The following is a 16,981-nucleotide window of genomic DNA, read 5'->3' on the forward strand; positions in this document are numbered from 1 at the left end:
GGCAGACAGCCTGTCAGTGCTGTACTAAGAAAAGGGTAGTCGGGTTGCCCTCTGACTCAGCTGAATATTATTCGAAAAGTGAATTTTCACTGTACCAAGTTTAGATTTAACATTTTAACGTCGTAGTAATGCTTGCCAGTAACTTTGCAAAATATCCCTGGAGCATTAAGAGAAAAATGAACATCTTTTCATAGGAGAGGGAAGCTCTAAAGTTACATCATGCTTGTAAATAGTAGCACATATAACAAAAAGAAAAAAATATATTGAGAAGAAGAAATAGGAGTACCTACTTGAGGAGAAGAATGTCACTGAAAGACTGTCTTCTTATGCTATAGAAGGGGCAAGGGAAAGGAACATTAACCTTTCAAGCCCGTTAAGGAGCTTCTGAGCATGGAGCCTTTATTTTCAGTTTTGGTGAAAGCTGTTCTGAGGCAGTAGACAGGAGGCTGTTATGACCATGAAATTAGGAAATGTGGGAACTCAAAAATAAAGAACTAGCACCACCATTTGACTAGGAGTGGAAACATCTCCCGTACAAAATAGAGGAGGGGGTGGCCTTTCTTTCTCCACATGAGGCCTGTTTCTAACTATCTTAGCACTTGGGTCAAGGTAGACATCTCACAAGGGTGTAAGTCATCTGTTAATCTGCCTGAAATTTTTTTTAATGTAATCCAGCTGATTTTCTCTTCACTACTAATGAAGCTTGAAGTCTAGACAGGCATGCTGAGTTGGAAAAATAATAATAATCAAGCATTCATTCAGCACATAAATTTTGTTAATCCCAGATTAGTTAAGAAGTCGGGACACATGTTTGGTGAGCGTTTTAGTAACTTTCTCGTTCAGCATTGACTCAACGACTCTGCATGTCTGGTCACTGATGAATTGGGTTCTTCACTTCATTATCCTGCAGAGGTTAGCTTCGCTCTGACTCTGAAGCCATACCTCTGCCACCTGATCTTCCCATGAACATCTGGCTTTTCCTCCAGCCATTTAAGAGTTTGTGGGATGTTTTGTTTTGTTTCATTTGCATAGGTAGTATGTATTCTAAAGGATTTTTTTGGGAACATATTAGATTTTTCTGCTCAAGTCTGAAGAAAGGCTGGTTTTCTGCAAGTGAGAATGGTGGAAGAGAGGGTGAAGAGGAGGAGGCTCTCTTGCTCCTGGGCTTTCTAGAATCTCCAAGTGCAGGTTGACATCTGTAGGGCAAGCCATGCATCTCAAAATCGGCTTAGGAGAGAAAATCAAAATTCTCATAATCAATGCTTTAAAACATTTAGAAATAAAGGCTCTTAATTGTCTTCCATCATCTCTATACTTGCAAGTTAGCCTGTAAAATAATTTGAATATGCAAATTTGTCTGAGATTAATTTCCACATACAGCAGGACATATTTTAGGTAATGTGTAAAGTATTTCATTTTGACTTAAGAAACATAGAATTTCAACAAGATTCACTTACCAAAAATGTATACTAATGCATTGTGGCAGTTTTATTAGCTTTTTATTATTTTTATTATGATTTGTGGCAAAAGGTAAATTATTTACTAAAATGTTTTGAACATTTAAAACATTTTGAAAGCAAAATATTTTTTTCTAAATTAATTAAATCCTTCAATTATTTGATTTGCTAGAATGGGTGAGGTACGCTTTTCAAATAGCATTTAACTACCTGTTAAAATCAGTTGTGCACATCAATACAGAGAAGAAAATTATCTAGAGCAACATTTCTCAAAATAGGACATCCGGTGAATTCTGAAGGTTATGGATTATTTTCTACTCATTAGAAAATTTAAATGTATAATATACAATTCAGATAAAATAAAAATTAGATCAATCATCCTTCAAAGACTATTACTGACATTCATTTGTATTCCAGTATGTGCTTTCTCAAGTGGGAGAGTAAAAATAACAGCAAAAGCCTTCTGAGCAGGTACTAGAGGCCAATACTATTCTAAGCACTTTCACAACAACTCAATGAGGTAAGTACCATTGCAAACCCATTTTACAGATGAGGAAACCATAGGATACCAAGGTTAAGTACCTACCCCAACATTTTATAGCTGGAGTCATGGTTCAAACTCAGGTGGTCTGACTCAATCACCAAAGCTTTTAACACTCCACTGAAGAATCAAAACCAGCACACGGTGGGAACACAAATGTTCTACATGTATCATTGGAAGAAAAAGTTGAGAAGTTATCAGTGAATGGGTAAGAACATGTTTTTACAGATTGATATAGAAAGGTTACTATGAATCATCTTAAAGTTTATCATGCTAATGAAAACACTAAAAATAAAAATGTCTGCTGGGACTGACATTGTTTTAAAATATTCTGTGCTTTCTTCTAGGAAAAAAAAATCTCCTTTGAGGAAAAGTTTCTAATTAAATTGTGTTCACCATTGTTAGATAGACTGAATAATGAAAAAACAAATAGGAAGGAAAGAACAATGTAAGGAAAGCAGCGTGATACAGTGTAATTGAAACAAACACGTGCAAATTTAATCTCATAAGTATAATTCAAAGAGAAGTATCACACCTTTATGCCTAATTCCCTCACACGCATTTTGTAAGTGAAAAATGAAGGCTTTTATTTCATCGAAGTCAGGTTATCCACTATATCTTTACTTTTTAAAAAATCAACATACACATTCCCTTACAGTGGCATGTTGTTTGTTAAGAAATACAGAACAAGGAAGTTCTAGATCTTTCCAGGTTCCAACCTTTTTTTTTTTTTTTCTTTTAAATACTTCCTCTCATTCCAGAAGTGATCACTAACAGCCTGGTCTTCACAAGCAAAGTAAAGCAGAAAATTGATGCAATCTGTCTGGGTCACTCAAGCAAAATTCTGCTGTGATCTGGGTGATTCAGGTTAAAATAAAACTCAATTTTTTGATTTGGAGTGGTTTTGTCTGATGCCCCAGGCAATAGCAGAGTTTGTGACTCAATTACATAGTTAATTGCCCAAATTCTTTGTTTGCCCTTATTAGCAAAGATGTTTGCTTTGGGCGCCACTCTAAGTATGATTTCATCATACTCTGAAGGCAGCCCTGCACATTCAGTTTGTCTCATGAAGAGCAATCAAAACTCAAACTCTGCTTGCCTTGAGATACCAGTCAGTACCCAAGCACCCACTCACTCAGCTCTCTAAGGGCCATTGCCCTGCCCTCAGCTCCTGTTGCCTAGGCAACCAAGTCACATCCATATGACCCTCAGCCCCACCTTGGATCAGAGCTAATTGGATCAGAGATAAGCATCTAACCCAGATAGGCAGGGACCAAGGACATGGTCTAATGTGAAAAGATGAACTTGACCAATCATATTCACCTCTCAGGATGTATGAATTTTGGAAATCTAGACTGAGATAGCGAGACACACAGGCAGGAAGGATGTCTTGGGGTAGACTAGAGGCCACAGTTAGCAAAGGCCCTTAGCAAATGAAGTTATGTGAGGACAGAGAAACCCAATGGCCAAGATGAACAAATATGGGGCTCTGGGCCCATGAGCGCGTGGCAGGGTCTGTACAGCTGCGTTGGTCACTGGCCGGGTTGTGAATGTCACACAAATTCTTCCATAACCCTTATTACCAGGTATCCAAGGGAGTCTCTGTTCCTTGCCATAAAAAACTGTAACCAAAACACTCATCCCAGATCACAGGTGCTAGTTTATGTAGCAGAAGGCACAATATCCAGCAGTCCTGTTTTCAATGTACAGGTCTAGGGTATTTGAAAACAGAGCCTTAATAGAACCAATACCTGATGACTCAAATTGAAACTCTCTAGTTGAAGCTTATAGGGATAAAGATAGTCTCTTTCTCAAAAAAGAAAAAAAAAAAAAAGAAGGACCAACTTCCTTCAGATAACAAAGATGTTAGGCAGAAAATACTTTTGCAAAAAGATGACAAATTCAATTAAACCTTACCCTTCATCTATAGAAAGGCCTTTAAAATTTCCCTTCATACATCACATGCCTCTTCTTTATATAGAAAAAGATATATAGCAAGTCACAAACATCGCATGTGAAGAAATAATTATTGAAAAAAACTTCTGGTAGAAGAATAAATGGGCTTTTATACTGATAGGGGTGACAAAGGAAATAGCATCTGAAGAATACCAGAAAAGTGGAAAAGCTAGGGGCTTCCCTGGTGGCACAGTGGTTAAGAATCCACCTGCCGATGCAGGGGACATAGGTTTGAGCCCTGGTCCAGGAAGATCCCACATGCCGCGGAGCAACTAAGCCCGTGCGCCACAACTACTGAGCCTGTGCTCTAGAGCCCTCGAGCCACAACAACTCAGCCCACACGCCACAACTATTATAGCCCGCACGCCTAGAGCCCGTGCTCCGCAACAAGAGAAGCCACTGCATTAAGAAGCCCATGCACCGCAACACAGAGAAAGCCCACTCGCAGCAATGAAGACCCAACGCAGCCAAAAATAAATAAAAATTTTTTTAAATCTTTAGAAAGAGAAAAGCTAGTCACTCTGCTGAGCAAAGAAAATCTCTCCATGACCCTCCTTACTCCCTCAAGACCCTGCCCCTCCATCTTCTCCCCAAACACCCATCCCTGACCACTGCTTAACCCCATCCGTCTCAGTTGCCAGATACACAAACACACACACGCTTCTCCTTGGTGGGAAGCAAGGTCTCAACTAGGATTCGGAGAAGGTTGGCCCTTCCAGGAGTTTATTTTCATGGACTACTAGGAGAACTTCTAAGGGGAAAAGAGAACCCCACAAATGTCATCCAAGGCCAAGGAGCCAGTGCCAGAGGAAAACGATTTTTAAATACAGCACAGATTTGTCACAAAGCTTGTCAACTGTACTGCAAGAACAGGTTGCTATAAAAAGCGGAAGAAAAATCTCTGTAAGACATTGAGAGCAAAGGGAAGCCTTGATTCCTAAACCACATGACAACTAGGAGTGAGCAGCTCTCCCCACTTGAGGATCCGGCCACCTAAGCAGCAAGTGAACCCTGCCCTCATTGGCGCCTCTGATTGGCACCAGCAGCAACCGCCTTGGCTGATATTGGTGGCTTCAGCAGGCCTGCAGTGATTCTCAACACCTGGGGCAAGTTCAGCAGCAACTGCTTATTCATCTGGGGACACAGGAAGGAAGAATTTGATAGGACTTCAGCTTGTAAAAAAAAAAAAAGAGTTGATGGAGACCAGAGTGAGAACAATATTATTTTACTATTGTTTTCATCCTATTTTTTTTCCTGGGCTGGTTTATTCTAGGGAAATATGGATTACAAGAACTTCAGACTCTGTCCCCAAAACCTCTTCAGCCTCCGTCCCTTCTATTTCCTTCTTCATGTTACTGCTCAAGCCTTCTTCAGCTCTGAGCTGGACTACTGCAATAGCATCCTAATAGCATCTGACTGCCTCCAGCCTCTCCCATTTCTGGTCCACTGAACACACCTTCACCAGATTACCTTCCTGACTAATCATCGTCATCATGTCACTACACAAGCAAATTAAGTGCAAACCACTCACCATCTCCCTGAGAATCCGGTCCCAGCCCACCTCTTCAGCCTCCAGCTCTGGTCAGGTGGCCTCGTTCCCTGCTCCCAGTATCCCACACTCATGTATCGACCTCTTCCCCGTCTGGGTTAGTTATGATCCTACCACTTCTTCAAAGTTCGTCTCAAAGAACATGTTCTCCAGGAAGCCCTTCCTGATTGCCCACCCACCTCTGAATCCCCACTGAGCATTGCTTGCACTTCTTGCCTCCAGTAACAAGTACTCAAGAAGCACCTCCTCTATGCCAGGCAAAGATGGATAGACATGGCCTTGAGGAGTTTGTGTCTAGAAGGGATAGACCCTTCAACAGATGAATTGTATGACAACCTAGTAACTGATGCATCAGAACTGAAATATAGTTTTACTGAACACTTGATAACACTCTTAGGGAAATGAAAATTCTGTCTGGTACTGAGTTACTTGTGCATCTCCCACACCTCCTACCACCAACTGATTGCAGGTCAATTGCAGGTTACCTGGGAATATGTCACACTCCACCCAGATCCACGGCAGTAATTCACACAGTGCCAGACACACAGACATTTTTTCTTCATTAAAATGAATTTCAACTTGGGGCTTCCCTGGTGGCGCAGTGGTTGAGAAACTGCCTGCCAATGCAGGGGACACGGGTTCGAGCCCTGGTCTGGGAGGATCCCACGTGCCGCGGAGCAATTGGGCCCGTGAGCCACAACTACTGAGCCTGCGCGTCTGGAGCCTGTGCTCCGCAACAAGAGAGGCCGCGACAGTGAGAGGCCCGCGCACCACGATGAAGAGTGGCCCCCGCTTGCCCCAACTAGAGAAAGCCCTCGCACAGAAACGAAGACCCAACACAGCCATAAATAAATAAATAAATAAATAAATAAAAGTGAAAAAAAATCTAAAAAAAAAGAATTTCAACTTGAATAGAAGAGACAGAAAGTCCTGTTCATCCCAATTCCCATCCCTCTATCATCCCCAGTGGCCTAGGAGACCTACATTTACCTTGCTCTCCAAGTAGCAGAAACAATGCAGCTTGACCATTTACAGGGGTACTGAGCAGCCTCAACCCCCAAGCACATCCCTGCCTGGGTTTGGAAAGCTTCCTCTACAACATCAAAATCTATACTGGAAACTATTTTCCCTCAAGGCCTAATACCTTTAAGGTCCTTGAAGTAAGGACATGAAGCAAAAAAACAAAACATAGAAAACAAGAAGCAAAACTAGATAATTACATCAGAGACAAGGCATAACATATTTGAATTACACAGTTTGGGCATTAAGTAAAATAAGAGGATAATAGAAAATAAAAGGCAAGCATTTAGATCACTAGATCATCGTAAGTGTAAAATGTGCTTAAAAGGGATAATAATATGAATATAATTTTGTTGCTATCACTTGGGCAATGAATGTGTTTAATCATTTTCCCCACAATCAAATTGTGGTTGGTTACTATATATATCTATATTTCTCTTTTATAAAATCATCTTGCCTTTTCTGGTTTGCTTACTCCACTTTCCAAAGCAAAGATCCACATGGATGGTTCCAGGGGATTTGGAATCCCCTAAAATCGTAACCAACCTTTTGGCTACATAAACACATGTGCATTTTTCTGAGAAGGGCGTCTAGAAACTCCATGTGATTCTTTAAGAAGCCTAAACAAGATTAAGAACTACTAAAGGCATGGGCTTATCATTATAAACGCAGTGTTTAGTATGCTGTGACGTATACTATTATGTGTCTTTGAAATTTTTAACATTGCCTGTATGATTACTTTTTCTTTTCAAAACTAACACCTTTTACCAAATTAATAAAGTTTTACAATTTGTACCTTTCTTCTAAAATAAATTGAGATAGTCATTTCTCATTTTTTAACATTTTACTTGTAAAACTCTAAAGAGATCTTGATTTTTAAAACCTTAGGTCCAGCTAGCAATTACCAAGTAGTAACATGAAGCAGCTCCTGGCATTCAGAATGAACCCTAGAAGATCAAGGTTGAATACTAAGTTAGCAGGTAAACATTTTTCCTGTAAAGGTGGGACAGACAGTTGATATGCATGTGAGGGTTTGTAACTGGTTTTTGTAATCTTTCCGTTTTCAGTGCCTTTTGTGGTGTTTCTGCACTTAAGAGATGTGTATAAGGCACAACAGTAGATTTCCAGCTGCAGACAGCCCCAGCACCTCGCAGGGAGCCTGTCTTCCAGAGTCACCACAGGGGGATCTTTGTTTGTTGAGACATTTAAAAGGTGTTTTGCTGGAATCCGCACTCCAAGGAGGAGCTGTGAATGGAGAACTGGCCCAAGCCAAGCTGTGGGTCACCACTAAACCAACCAAAGCAGCCGGAACCCGCAGACGCTCTCAAGCAGAGGAAGCAGTCTGTCCCAAAGAGTTTGTGTCCTATTTATTCAGGCAAAGAAAGGGTATTCATTTCAACCAGCAAGGGAAATGTTAGGTTATGTAACCCTGGGATGAAGAGAATGAGGCTTTTTTTTTTTTTTCCTGGAGAAAAGTATTGTGAAATAGTCCAGAAACAACCTCCAGTTTCCATGGTCACTCCTGCCCCCAGAAGCCTCTATATCACAAGATCAACAGTCAGAGCTGTGGGCTCTCTTAGGGTTAGGTTAGGGTTAGGAGAAGCCAGAGGAGAACTGGTGGGCCCAGAACCCTCTCCCATCTACTGTTGTCCCCTCCCCCATCAGAGCCTACCGGGGCCGTGGGAACCCTTGACCACGCACTTTCATCAGTCATTTCAGAACAACCACGGTCCAATCATCCTGAAGCATTTTTCCCACCTTCTCACATTCCAATGCAACCTTAGAAAGAATCCTTATTTATGGGTCTGCTGTACAGAGCCAGCCTGAAGCATCATTAAGAATTACTGAAAAGGGATGTTTAAGTAAGCCTGAGGTTGACCAATGTATCAAAACTCCAGGGCTTCCCTGGTGGCGCAGTGGTTGAGAATCTGCCTGCCAATGCAGGGCACACGGGTTCGAGCCCTGGTCTGGGAGGATCCCGCATGCCGCGGAGCAACTGGGCCCGTGAGCCACAATTACTGAGCCTGCGCGTCTGGAGCCTGTGCTCCGCAACAAGAGAGGCCGCGATAATGAGAGGCCCACGCACCGCGATGAAGAGTGACCCCCGCTTGCCACAACTAGAGAAAGCTCTCGCACAGAAACGAAGACCCAACACAGCCATACATACATACATACATACATAAATAAAAAGAATGTAAGCAGACAATAATAGCATTAAAAAAATAAAAAATTTTAAAAATTAAAAAATTAAAAAATTAAAAAAAAAAAAAAAAAAAACAACTCCAGGCTGGTGAGGGCCAGAGTTTGCTTTTTTTAAGGGAAAAATGAGAATGTGAGCCCAAGTGAGGTGTCAGCCAGGAGGTGGGTCCGGAGAGGCAGGGACAGAGGGAGCGTGAGCGCTGTGAGTGAGGAGGACCCCAGCCGGCTGGCGGAGCAGGGACAGGGAAGTGACCACAACCGACCCAAGCACTGGCAGAGCCCCAGGTGGGCAGGACAGGTGCAGAAGTCACACAATAGGCCATGGAGCCTCAGGTTGTCCAAGACGTGGGAAGCTCCACTTCTGGGGAGACTAGGGCATAAGGCCAAGACTCGGCCACAGAGCAAGGCAAACCCAGTCACTTGGGAAGGATTTTAGAGATTAGCTAGGACACCCATTCAGTTCTTTTTTTCATCTAATAATTATTTACTGAACCCCTGTAACATGCCAGGTACTGTTCCAGGTGTTGGGGACACAGGAAACAAAATAGACCAAAATCCCTGACTTCGTGGAGTTTATATTCTAGTGGAGGAAGAAGGGAGGTAAACAATAACAAATAAAAAATAGAGAGAAGCTCAAGTGGCGACAAGTGTGAAGGTGAAGATTAAGCAGGGAATGGGGACAAGGAGCACGGAAGCAAGGTTGACCTTTAAGTACGGCAATCAGACAGGTGACCCTAGAGATGACGCTGAGTGACCACCTGAAGACGGTGAGGGAGAAGCATCCTGGGTCTGCAACAGCCCAGAGTAGTAGCAAGCACAAGGTCAGGCGTGCCAGAGGCATATCTGGGCAACAGGGTGGAGCTCGAGGGGTTGAACTGGTGCCCACAGGGGTAGACAAAGGAGAAGAGGTGGGAGAGGTAACAGGAGCTCCAAGCTGTATAGGACCATCCAAAGGGAACAGACTTTTACTCTCAGTGTGATGGAAAACCACTGGAGGCCTTTGGGCAGGAGTGGCGTGATATGACTCCAGTTTGAAAAGGCCCACAGTACCTGATTAGTACACACCTATGGATGGGGTGGGGAGAGACAGAAGGGGCAAGGACCAGAGAGGAGGCCACCGCCCCAGCCCAGGTGAGAAGCCAGGGTGCTTACACCAGGGCAGTGGTGGTCAGTGTGGCCAAGTAGCTACATTCTAGGTGAACTTGAAAGGTAGAGCCAACATGCTTGCTGATACATATGACGTCCAAGGAGTGAGAGAAAGAAAGGAGGCCAGAACGCCCCCAAGGCTTTTGGGGCCCATACTCCAGAACCCTAGTATGCAGCGGTCATTTACTCAGATAAGGAAGACCCCAGTAGGCCCGGGGTGGGGGGAAAGAGAGGGTTCTAGAGTCCAACTTTAGACATGTTAAGTTTGAGATGCCAATTTAGACACCCAAATGGATATAAGCTGACAATCGAGGTCAATAGAAAGGGCTTGAATGGAAATATAAATGGGGAGTGGAGGTCATCAGTGTACAGATGGTATTTAAAACTCTGAAGACAGTGACTCCTGGTTGGTGACTGTGGACCCGGCATCTCTTCTCTTCTGCTCAGCCTCCCAGGGTCTCTGCCCCCCACCCTCAGGTACCTATAATCTCCCTATTATCTGGCTTCACCTGGGTTTGCTTTCCCTGCCCCTGGCCGTTACCTCCCTCTTCATCTCAAATGCGTCTATTTACTTCTTCTGAGTCCTGTTGTCTCAGAGCATTCTTCTTTGGTTGTAACAGACCAGCAGATATAAACTAAATTAATAGGTCTCAATGTCTGGAAATTGCCTTTCAAGCTAATGTGAATTCTTTTTAATAGGGAACATTTAGGCCATGTCAAAGGTCCCATGTGGGACACGTGGCATCCTTTGAATTGCATGGGGGAAGACAGCTGGCTCCGAGGATGAAGGTGTTGCCCTTGAGATACAAAATAGACATTTCATCCACTCTCAAAAATAACCTTTCCACAACTGGATCAGGACCTTTGAAAAATATATATATTTCCACCACAGTTTAAATAAAGGCTATCAATACTATTTCATACCATTTCATTCAGCATTTTCATAGCATCCTAAGTGCTCCAGAAGTTCAACTGAAGAAAAGCTTATTATTTTGAAAGTCAGGAAGAGCCAGAAAGTATAGGAGCAGTGCCAGAAGAAGAGGCCTATTGACAGCTAGAAAAAATCCACAAATGTGCGTCGGTCCACACAGGTGTCTAGTACTAGGCTAAGATCCCTTGCCTGGAGAGACTTCTAATGAGCATTTTCCCATTGGTTACTAGCAGTTCTCAACCCTGGCTGTCAACTAACGAGTCTTTACGAATGGCTATGACTGAACCAACACCTCAGATGTTCTCATTTCTGGGAAGAGACCAGAGCATCATTTTTTTTTAAATCTCCAGGTGAATCCAATGTGCAGCAAGAGTGGCAAACCCCTGGGTTGGATTAATCTTTCGGCACTGTTTTCTACGAATCCATCCCATTCAAGGCCATTCCTGTACCTCGCACACGTATAATCAAACCAGATCGTGACATCGCCAGTTGTCATGTTTCTTTATATTACTGTTTCTGTATATTTACTTCCTGTTTCTTACATTACATTTGCTTTAACATATTTTTCATTATTTTTTTTTTTACAGGTTTGCCATGTTGAACAGTACCGCTTAAGAGAATGTGTGAACCTTCATTAGTGGAAAAGAATAACTCCCGGGCAACAGTTCCAACGCCTGAAAAAACAAAGCTAAAACAATACAGTATTCCAAATTTATGTCAAGACTTCCTCCCTTTGCAAACTCTGCTGCAGAAATTACACTGCGTACACTGTTCCCAGAGCGATTCTCTTATTGACAATGTGGGTAAAGAAGTAAACAAAAAGAGCCATGCTCATTTCAAGCCTCCGAGAAACACAGGCCAAAAGAAAAATAAAATCAATCAACCTTTGCCAAGTGGAAAAGAACAAACCAGCAGGGACTGAAGTTCTATATTCAGATTTTAAAAGAATATTTCAAACAGTAAAGAACAAAATACTAGGTAATCCCTCCAAAGATTTACAAACAACGTGACAGAACAATGCAAACCGAATGGATACCACAGGGCGTAGGTTTACTCTCGAAGGAAAAGCTGGACGCCCTGAACTTCATTAATGAAATGCTCCGTGTGTTTGCACTCATTCACAGCAGCCTCTCGGGGAACCACTGGGCTGTCAGTAATATTCTCTATTCTTACCTTTAAAAACTTTTGGAAACACTGTCAGCAAGCACTTGAATTCCCATTTCACACAAAGAGAGATAAAGGCAGGAAGAGGTTAATTTCTCTGATCAACAAAGTGGCAGTTAAGCTGCCTCCGACACAGCTAAGAGTAAAAGGCACCCATTTCTGATTGCTTTTCCATGTCATCACGCACCAAAAAATTTCCATCCATTTTCCCAAGAAAATCAGTGTCTATCATTTCATGTTCTAACTCAAATTTTCCTTTCTTTTTCAAGAACTCTTTCCTGTATTCTCCCCAGGTCTTTCTTTCTCCATACTCTGTCTGCATTTCCCAACTGCTTTTCACAGTTCAAACTCTGTTATAGTCAGCGCTAAGGGACTATCCAAAATCCTTCTGCTAGGATTTTGGTGAATATACGTGTCTTGAGATAAGCAGCCATCTGCTAGGACTTGGTAATGTTCTTTACTGAATTGCGGTTTCTCTGGGGAGGCAGCTTCCGTGAGCGGTAAGGGGTAGATGGGGAGAGGGTGCAGATAAGGGATCTCCAGGATGCCTTCCCACGAGGGGTGCTAAATGCAGTGTGCCAGGGTGCCACGTCAGGGGAGGGAATGGTGCCCATGTGTTGGCTCTGTTAATTAGCACCATTTGAAGACAATTATGACAAGACCGCATGGGGAGAGCGTGATGTTTCAAGTGGAGTAGACCATTAAGTAAACAGGAGCACCTAACTGTTATTTCCTGGGTGGTTGTGAAAAATCTTCCAAAAGATGAACAGAAGGATGTTGAGGGCTTTCGTTCTCTGGAGTAACCAAAAGGAAAAGCACAAGCAAAACCACGCCACCGCACCCTGATCACTCCCACATCGTCCCAAGTGCACTCGACTTACTTTAATGTTTGTTAATAAGATAAGAACCTTACAATTTCGCCTCCAGAGAGATACGTGGCTGGTGTCTCCCATATCTCAGTCCATTAAGAGCCACTGCCCTTGGAAGACCAAGCAGGACCAAGCAGGGACCTGTGCTGGGAAGGTGCTGGAAGCAATGTTGGGGAGATAGGCTGGCTTCCCTCTGGCACCTCCCGGCTACGCACCCACACTCACCTTCTTGTTTCTCCTGCTCCCTTTGCTTTCACCACCCAGCTCTTGACTTACATCAGTCCTATTTCAATCCTTGCTTCCCTGAATTCTGACCTTTGTTGAGTTTCTAATTCTCTTGCTTTCCTGCCTTCCTCTCCGATACAGTCAAAACCTTGATTCTGTCTCCTAACCCTTTGCCACCTTCACCTGTGACCTAGGATCCTGGGCCTCAGCCCGCTCTCTGCTGCCCCCACCTGGTCCACAGCCGCATATGCAGATGGTAATCTGACAAACCGGCCCTTATCCAACGCAGCTTCACCTGATTTCTGACACCAACTCGAATTTTGCTAATTTTGTTTCACCATAGCCTGACTTAATGTATGGGTTCCAAGCAATTCTTAATATTTAATGGCCAGGTTATGCTAGTGAGTAAAGGAGTCACTTCAGGGGAAGTGGTTTTTTTTTTTTTAAGGTAACTGCCGAATGGTAGTGGCGTGGTGAACATCCTAAAAAGTCCAGCCTAAAATGATGGCTTTTTTAAAATCATGAGGACACTGTATAAATGTAGAGTTATTCCAAAAAGTGACCATTTATGTAACATTGTTTTTTTTTTTCTTTCCTTCTACTTCAAATTTCCTATGACAGTAATAAAGGGGGTGGAAAGAAGAAGAAAGAGAAGGAGGAAGAGGAAAGACTTCTGGTTTGCGAAGCAGCTCAGAAATTTGTTAGAATAAGTTCCAGCATCTGAAGCCATGAGTTAACCATGCGCCATTCATAGTCAAATAAACAGCAGGAGCATAAACGCATGTTTACCTCCGCATCACCAGCACGTGGCTGGAATCAGGGACACAGTAGACTTTCAACAAGTATTTGTTGAACAGATCAATGAATCCACATGTAATTAACAGCACTTTGTAATCCATACATTCACTTAGTAAACTATACCTATGTATTTGTTAATTTATATAGCCTGGAAATGACAGCACTGCTCGTCATATGCACAGATACTCAATAGTTACATGCACTATACTCTCTCCTCTTATAGCCTTAGTTATTCCTACCTTCATACTCCATATTACTGGTCAAAAATGGACCTAGAACTTAAAAGCTTTTGCACAGAAAAGGATACCATCGACAAAACGAAAAGACAACCTACTGAATGAGAGAAAATATTTGCAAATGATATGATCGGTAAGGGGTTAATATCCAACATATATAAACAGCTCATACAGCACAACATTGGAAAAACAAACAACCCAATTAAAAATGGGCAGAGACCTGAATAGACATTTTTCCAAAGAGGAAATGCAGATGGCCAACAGGCACATGAAAAGATGCTCAACATCATTAATCATCAGGGAAATGCAAATTAAAACCACTATGAGATATCACCTCACACCTGTCAGAATGGCTATCATCAAAAAGAACACAAATAACAGATGTTGGCAAGAATGTGGAAAAAAAGGGAACCCTCTTACATCATTGGTGGGAATGTAAATTGGAAAACAGTATGGAGGTTTTTCAAAAAGCCAAAAATAGAACTACCATATGACCCATCTATTTCACTCCTGGGTGTAAATCTGAAAAAAAAAACAAAAACACTAATTTGAAAATATACTTGCACCCCAATGCTCAAAGCAGCATTATTTACAATTGCCAAGATATGGAAGGAAGCAACCTAAGTGTTCATCAACAGATGAATGGGTAAAGAAGATGTGATATATATACATACATATATATATATGTGTATGTGTATATATATATGTAAGCAATGGAATACTACTCAGCCTTAAAAAGAATGAAATTTTGCCCTTTGCAGCAACATGGATGGACTTGGAGGGCATTGTGCTAAGTGAAATAAGCCAGACAGAGAAAGACAAATACTGTACAGTATCACTTGCATGTAAAAAATACAACAAACTAGTGAACATAACATGAAAGAAGCAGACTCATAGAGAACAAAGTAGTGGTTACCAGTAGAGAGAGGGAAGGGGGGAGGGGCAACATAGGGGTAGGGGAGTAAGAGGTACAAACTACTATGTATAAAATAAGCTCAAGGATATATTGTACAACATGGGGAATATAGCCCGTACTTTATAATAACTATAAATGGAGTGTAACCTTTAAATTTGTGAATCGCTATATTTTTTTTTAAACATCTTTATTGGAGTATAATTGCTTTACAATGGTGTGTTAGTTTCTGCTTTATAACAAAGTGAATCAGTTATACATATACCTATGTTCCCATATCTCTTCCCTCTTGCGTGAATCGCTATATTATACACCTGTAATTTATATGATATTATACATCAACTATATACTTCAATTATAAAAAATGGGCCTAGGAGTAGGAAAAGTATTTATTTATATAAATCACCAAAGCACTTCAAAGGCTGGCTCAGAAGATAGTGGTCTAAAAATACATCTCTACATTTTTCCTTCTTTAGAAAGCATAGGATTTCTGAATGGAAATCTAATGCAGTCTTACTAATATTGTCTTACTAATATTGTCAGGTTCTTGCACCAGTGTCTGGGGGGTATTTAGTGGGACTGGTAAGTCTGATGATATCAGGTAGAACAGAACTGTAACTTGGGTCCAATAGAAAATTATGCACTATCTTTTGTAATAGAGAAAAACCATTTGGCTATAATTAATGTCTAAATTAAGCGCACTGAGGATAGGTAGGTTTTTAAAACAGCAAAAAGTAACATGGAATTGTTTATAGTTTATTTTCATAGACTCAATATTGAGACATACAGTCTTAGAAAGATAAACCCAAAGGCCCAGTACAACGTGATGGGAAGAGAGTTGGCTATGCTACTTTGAAAAAGAGTAACTTTAATACCATGGCATTTTAATTATTTATGGAAAAACTGACCAAACAAGATAAAGAGAGATATTATGTAACATAAAAGATAGATAAAGAGAGATATTATGTAACATAAAAGATACACTTTTATAAAGGAAGTATAAAAATCAGTAGACTGAAGGGCCCAAGCAATGGTAACAGCTACATATATAAAGCAGGAGCTCTTTAGAAGTGCAAGAACTTGATTAAAAGGCAATTATGGTGGAAGATATGTCAATAGATCTCTATTAGAAGTAAATCAATATTACATTCAATTATCTACATTTGATAGTGATATAGGGATCCTGAGATTCAACTACAGAATATTTTTCCATCAACCATTTATAAAATTTGGTTATGAATTTAGGCACAAAGCATATGCTAAAAATTTTTGCAGAGAAAGTATAGGTTTACAGAACAAATAATCTGATAATAATCCAATAAAACTGGGATAAAAAGATAAAATCTTTACTTAAAAATTAGGATATATATACTTAACTAACCTTTAGAACTGAAGAAATCAAAGGTGATACTCAAACTATCTTGAAGGCAATGAAAAAGATGCTTCACACCAAAACTTATGGGTCCCAAAAGAAACTGAGTTAAATGAAGTTTTTTTTATATATCATATATATAATGATATATATGATATATAATTATAATATCTATATAATTGTTTCCTTATATCTGTAATTGTATGTTTGCAATGTAATTATCTGTATAATTATATCTATATTATATAGACATCATTATAATTATACAATATATGTGATTTTATATTATATATAACTATATATAATAATATAAAATAATAAATATATCATGTAATATATTATATAATATCATTATTTATGTATATATTATGTATACTATATATATAATTTAATACTCATTTTAAGAAATCAGAAATGAGCAAAATAAATCCAAAAAATTTAAGAGAAATCAGAACCTGAAGCTAAAGAAAGACCAAAAAAATAGAAAGAATAAGTAAATCTGAAAGCTGTTTCTTTGAAAAGACCAATAAAATAGATATATTTCTTGTAAACCTGATATGGAAAAAAACAAGAGAGAGAAAGAATTAAAATATGTAAAACTCACA

General features: G+C 40.6%; 1 long non-coding RNA gene across 1 annotated transcript in view; it reads right to left on the reverse strand.

The window, feature by feature from the left end:
* The window catches only part of LOC309667417, an 82,220-nt gene extending 67,047 nt beyond the window's left edge, over positions 1–15,173 (reverse strand). The window contains exon 1 of the long non-coding RNA XR_014267760.1: positions 291–15,173. This is a non-coding gene — a long non-coding RNA (uncharacterized lncRNA). The remainder of the gene's footprint in view (positions 1–290) is intronic.
* Between the last annotated feature and the right edge of the window lie 1,808 nt (positions 15,174–16,981).

This window comes from Balaenoptera physalus (genome assembly GCF_965194825.1).
Source record: "Balaenoptera physalus genome assembly, chromosome: 9".
In the NCBI taxonomy this organism is placed as follows: Eukaryota; Metazoa; Chordata; class Mammalia; order Artiodactyla; family Balaenopteridae; genus Balaenoptera; species Balaenoptera physalus.